Below are 6,552 nucleotides of genomic sequence, written 5' to 3'. Positions count from 1 at the left end.
TGGCTCCCGCCTTGGAAACTGTGGCTCATTCTAAGCGTCCTGAACACCCGCACAACAACTTAGGAGGTGAAAACGCAAGATCCGGATCCGCAGCTGGGACTGGCTTTGAGAGATGGCGAAAGCCCATTGCATCAACGGGAGCCACCCTTGCTCGGTACCTCTGAAAACCGGGCCCACACCTCTTTCTTCCATGTTATGCCTCATCTTCTATCAATAGCAGTTTCATACGACGGCTTCTTTCCTTAAATCCTTACTAGTCTTATACTGTGTCCTTTCTGGTGGAGTGGAAATGCTTCAGAATTTGCAAGTGGGACTTTGCTGCAAAGATTTCAGCTTTACCTCATGACATGCAGTGCCTTTTTTCATCGACACGGATGGTCTGGCTGCCTTCGGACTATGGAATCGTCCATTGATGAACTGCACCATTCGATTCTGTAGCACCTATTTCATGTCGTATTAAAAGTCTTGTTGAATCATATTACTGTCTTTCTGGTTCTCCTTTTCTTCCATTCTGCTTAACTTTACTGAAACTGAACTCAGTGGGACTCAAAATAGGAGATGGAGTGCCATGTATGTAAAGGGAAGCAGAATTCAATACCCTGATGGGTGGCTGCATAAAAGCACTGATCTCACCATGCTTTCTGTGTAGAGAGAAGTATTTGCACACAGTTTAGTGGCTGAACCTGGAAGGAGTCATTGCTGAGTGCTCATTTCAATTTGAAAACATTTTGGATAGTGTGGTTTGCAGAGGATGAGTGGTAATTGTACCTACATCCTCCTTCACACATTTGCACTTGTACAGTACTGAGGATCAGGGTCAGTGATTTTGAGGCTGAGCCAGGAATGTCTATGTAAACTGTGTGATGTGACTTCAGTGCAGGTGATGCCTCACAATTTGCAAAGGAGAGTTACACCCCCACACCCTTCTTACTCAATAGGCTGAAGAATAAGACATTGAGTAAGGAGAGTGAAAATCGCTGGGCCATTGCTGCCACAACCTTATCTTCAGTTCACTACAGTTCATTCCTGACCTGAAACTAGAACTGGAGTCTCCACGGCTAAGTAACCCCTTCAGTACTTTGGGACCCCGGTGCATAGACCCACATCTCTGCGCGTGCCTCCAAGCAGCTGAGAATACCAGTGTTACATTAGAAGAAAGGATTTATACCCAAATAAAACCAATCCTGCTTTTTAAATAACCAAGATGTAAACTATAACTGAAGTCTGTGGGTTATGATCTGGCTAGCAGAACATCATTACTTTGCTTGATAGGCTTCTCATCCATTACCACTAGATGACATAATTCCAGCAATATTCTGTTAATGGTATGGTGCGGCACACTGCATGCATAAGCCCACAATATGAGCTGTTTGAATATTTCTCTGAAGATTTTCTGATTGAAACTCCCGATCATCAAAAGGCTTTTAGACATACTATCTTAAAAAGCTGTGTAAAAGATATCAATGAAAAAAAAAAAATTGAATTAAAACCAGATGCAAAGTTGTGGTGGAAGAATCTGTTTCTCCAGCAGTTCTGGCAACAATTGTGCCTGAGGCACTTTATGATCCTTAATTCTGAGAGAGCACAAGGCCATCCGAGTAGCTGTTGCCTGAGGGATCCCGTGGTGATGCTTAACAAGCTCAGATCATTTACCACATAAATGCTTCAATTAAGTTAACAAACCACAAGGATTAAGACAATCAAAGGAAGGAAATGAATGTTTTGCTTGGCACAGCAGCACTTGCACAGGAGTCCTCTCTTGTTGCAAACAGCAGCACAATCGAAATTGCCCCTAAAGAACTACTGCTGCCACTGCTGAGGCGAATTTCTCAGCTTACTTCAAGGCATGTCGCAGATTTGTAGTCTGATTCTCAATTACACACAGATAACTTCTTCCCATTTCTTTTGGCTCTGCAATACTCCGGTCTAGGCTAACCCATTTCCCTTTGCAGTCTGTAATCAGGTAAACTATTTTACTTTTAAAACTAGATAAATAAGAGCACATCTTTGCCTTCTGATTGAGTCAGGACATATACAGTCTTTTTAACCTCCGCTGAGGGTTAAAACAATTTCCTCTGTGATATTCAAGGAAGGACTGGTAATGACCTTGAGTATCTGACCTAGCTCCAAAGTTACCTCGGTTTTGAGTGGGAGCTGTACCAGACCATCTCCAAAGGTCATCCCAACTTACATTATTCTATTATTCTGTTTTAATTAGTATGTAGGCCATGGTAAAAATCAGAAAGGTGAAAAATACTCTAACAAAGTATTTCTGAGAAATTATACTGGCCACAGAGAGGAATTAATTCTTCTCTGATGATAGTCCTTGATTAACGCATAAGAATTGATCCATAAAGTTCACTTCTTTCAAACTGGTTTGTAACTAAGAAACTGCAGGGAAATGAAAGGCAGAAGACAGTGCTATGATGCAACAGGGCTTTAATACAAACAAAAGGTGGAATACATTCTTGCAGAATGAGGCAATGCAGAGACAAAGAATGTAATTTCCATTTCAACAAGGACTACAGTCAATCAGACTTTCAGAGGAGCCCAGGGCTCAGCAGACGTTCTTCTTTCAGCTGGATACTTTCACAGTCAAGTCCCATTACTTGTTTAACTCTCTTCGGGTTCAGAAAGAACAAAACATAACATGAGCAAATGACAAAGTGAGGCAACATTGGGATCGTAAGCCTTAGATAAAACATAGCGCAAATAGATCCCAAGCAACCCCAGCTCCTACTGACATTGGCTGGAGCAGAGGCTGCTTGGCATGTCTGATTTCCAGGTCTATGTCAACTACTAATTTGTATCTTGTTTTTCCTTCAGTCATGACTCTTTCTTAAAAGATTTAAAATGGCCCATAGTTTCCATAGCGATACCTATAGTACCCTCTTGGAAAAAAGGGGAAATAATTTCTAGCAAATCCTGAAGAAAGTGAGTTTCGGTAAAAGCTTCCAAAACGGAACATTCCACCACCACACGAGCCCTCCCCACCATATGAACCGCCTCCGATGCCACCACAAGAACCGCCTGAACCGTGGGACCCCATCCCATAGGAGCTGCCTCCACCACAGGAACCACCAGAGCCCATTCCTCCACCTCCGGAGCCCATTCCTCCGCCCATTCCTCCACCTCCGGAGCCCATGCCTCCAGAGCCCATTCCTCCACCTCCGGAGCCCATGCCTCCGCCTCCAGAGCCCATGTGACCCTCAATTTGAGGAATGGCAGTTCCCACAATACTTTCCTGAGGGCATGAGCTGATAATGGGTCCTGGAAAAGTCACAACAACGGGTGGCGCATACACAATTGCTCTTGAATCTCCACATGAGCTGACACATGGTTCATTCCAACTGTTGACATATGGTTGCGAGCAGGTCACCTCACATGGCTCAGAACAGCGGGTGCTAAGCATTTGTCCATAGGAAGACATCTTTCCAGAAGGCAAGTCAACCTGAAAGGAAGGGAGTGCACTAGCCTGGTAGAATCACAGCCAGGGGAGTGAAAGAACAAACTGTGTTATAGTAACATGGGTTGTGTAGATGTGTTGAATGGTATTCATCTGAACTGATTGAGACACATATCATAGAATCATAGAATGGTTTAGGTTGGAAGGGACCTTGAAGACCATCTAGTTCCACCCCCCTGCCATGGGCAGGGACACCTCCCACTAGACCAGGTTGCCCCAAGCCCCATCCAGTCTGGCCTTAAACATTTCCAGGGATGGGGCAGCCACAGCTTCTCTGGGCAACCTGTTCCAGTGCCTTACCATGCCTAAAGTAAAAAATTTCTTCCTAATATCTAATCTAAACCTGCCTTCTTCCAGTTTGAAGCCATTCCCCCTCGTTCTGTTACTACATGGCCTTGTAAAAAGTCCTTCCCCAGCTCTCCTGTAGGCCCCCTTTAGGCCCTGGAAGGCCGCTATAAGGCCTCCCCAGAGCCTTCTCTTTTCCAGGCTGAACAACCCCAACTCTCTCAGCCTGTCCTCATAGGAGAGGTGCTCCAGCCCTCTGATCATCTTTGTGGCCCTCCTCGTGACCTGCTCCAACAGGTCCATGTCTTTCCTATGTTGAAGACCCCAGAGCGGGATGCAGTACTCCAGGTGGGGTCTCACCAGGGTAGAGTAGAAGGGAAGAATCGGCTCCCTTGACCTGCTGGCCACACTTCTTCTGATGCAGCCCAGGATATGGTTGGGCTTCTGGGCTGTGATCGCACATATGTCCCAGTCATCTACACTGAACTTAAGAGTTAGCGATTAAAAAATAAAATAAAATAAGAAAAAGATCCCAGTCAACATTTCCAAGGCACAATCTATTCTACTCTAGACTTGTGCATTACGGATCTCACCAATCAAGTGAGATGAATTGCTGGGTAGAGGTTTCTAAGTCTACTCTCACCCCTCTCTAGAGCTCCGCTGCCCAAAAATGACCCTATTCCAAAAATGAGCTCTGGAAAGAATGTCTCTGTCCTCTCACATTATTGCCTTTGCTGTGTTTTTGACTGGGAGTCAATCCTATCCAGATAACGTTCTTGGAGTATCCTGCCTCCATAGATAGACACCTAATTCCTAGGAATTGCTACCATCCACATTTTTTAAACTCCCATTCATTTTTTTCCCCACACGTGGCAATGCCTATATCCATCCTATTTGCATGCTGCAGTTTCCAAGCAAAATGATTTTGGACAATAAGGTCCTGCCCTAAAATTGGGTAGGATATACAACCTCATATTAACGCTACCTATAAATCCGTGTCTATAATTATGAACTGATTCAGTTAAATCAGACTTACCCAGTCACCAAGAAGAATAAGTCAGCAGAGGCAGCTACAGAGATCTGAGTTACAAGCACTTTTATATGCTGTCATACAGAATAGAAATTGGCAGATAACTTTACGCAACCCTTCTCTACATCTTGTGAAACAGAATGTTTTCCCCTGGTGATGCCTTCCTTTGTTGCAACTGTTTCGATAACAGTGTATGATTATTAGATAATTTCCAATCCCACACAGTATGATGTGCGTACTTCACCTATCTTGTCTTTTCGCTGAAAAAAAAAAAATCACAATAAATTGAGGTTGGTTTTCTCTTAAATACTCACTAATACTTGTGAAAGTGGCTCAGAGGTGGATAAAGTATATGCTGCTAATAAGTACAGGATTCCAGTTTATTATTTGCCATCTCAGGTAATAATAACCAGTGGCCTTCTGGATTTTTTCTCTTAATGCTAGGAAATCTTTTAACATCAAATAACCTTTAGTGTCCATGACCATTGTGCACTCACTCGAGGGACTTTAGTGCTGGAGTTTATGGCTTGGGACTGTCCTTTGGAGATGTTCTCCTACATGACTGTACCACACCCCAGGTAAGTGGAAAGTAGGAGACACCAAAGCAGGTAAGACTCTGTGAGCACTAGGGTCAGGCACAATAATCCAATTTAACAAATCAGCTAAGGAGAGGCACCTGCTCAAGATTTTACAACTTATCATCCATTCCTCATCTCAAGAAATCATCCCTTTCCAAGGTGCCTTCATGGTAAACACCAAAAAACACTAATATCAATGAAGAAATTGAATTTTCCTTTTGGTGGTCGGAGCCCAATATGAGGAGAGGAACAATATACATTACCTGTGGGCCTAGAGGGTCCACAGGAAACATTACCTAAAGTACAGGTCCATAATCTCAGCTGGAATAAATTCACAAGGCCTGACAAATGCCAATACTGTGACTTGCATAATCACATTTACATTAAAAAAGAAACCCTTATCTATGTTCTTGTGGCAAATTCTTAAAACTAGAGCTAAAAAAAAAAAATACAGGTTTTTTATTTACATTTCATGACCATGAAACCAATATAATGACTAGAGGAATGTATGCAGCTGATAGAGATATGACGGCAAGCGGCACAGAATAATATGACTCACATAATTTATGGGAATGGGAAGTAACTAATAATTACAGTGATTGACAGCTGAAACAATTAAAGGAGTTACCCAAAACAAATATTTTATAAAAGTTCATAGGGACCTCATTCATTTTGAGATTTTTTTTTTTCTAGTGTATAGAAAACTTGTTCAAAACACAGTTTCTTAACGCTCGTTGCAGAAACCAACACTGGCTGGACCATCCACGCGGTTTGCTTTCTGTAACTGATGCTTTTCCCTAGCAGCTTTCAATAAGGGGAATTCACATTTTACATAAAGTTGAAAGCCATAAAAGCAGATACAGTCTTTCAGGCTCAAATTGCAGCTGGACCTCACACTCTACAGATACCCTTTTAAAATATAAAATACAAAATGCAAAAAAACCACATCATTTTAATAGTCCAACATCCCCTTTCACATCACCTTACCCTCAGCTGCCTTACAGCAAAGAATCCTTTTAAAGACAGAGAAATAGATATCCTCCTAAAGCTAAATACTTCTGAAAACGCAAAGAAAAAACAGCAGAGATTTTGAAGTTTCCTCTGAAAAACTTGTTGCTTCTTATACAGAGCAACAAACTTACATAAACCAGTGGCCTGGCCTGGCTGGGGAATCCCAGCCCTGGTGCTCACTG

The sequence above is a fragment of the Charadrius vociferus genome, unplaced genomic scaffold (genome assembly GCF_000708025.1).
Source record: "Charadrius vociferus isolate BGI_N301 unplaced genomic scaffold, ASM70802v2 scaffold900, whole genome shotgun sequence".
NCBI lineage: Eukaryota > Metazoa > Chordata > Aves > Charadriiformes > Charadriidae > Charadrius > Charadrius vociferus.
This window is presented reverse-complemented; position numbering follows the sequence as displayed.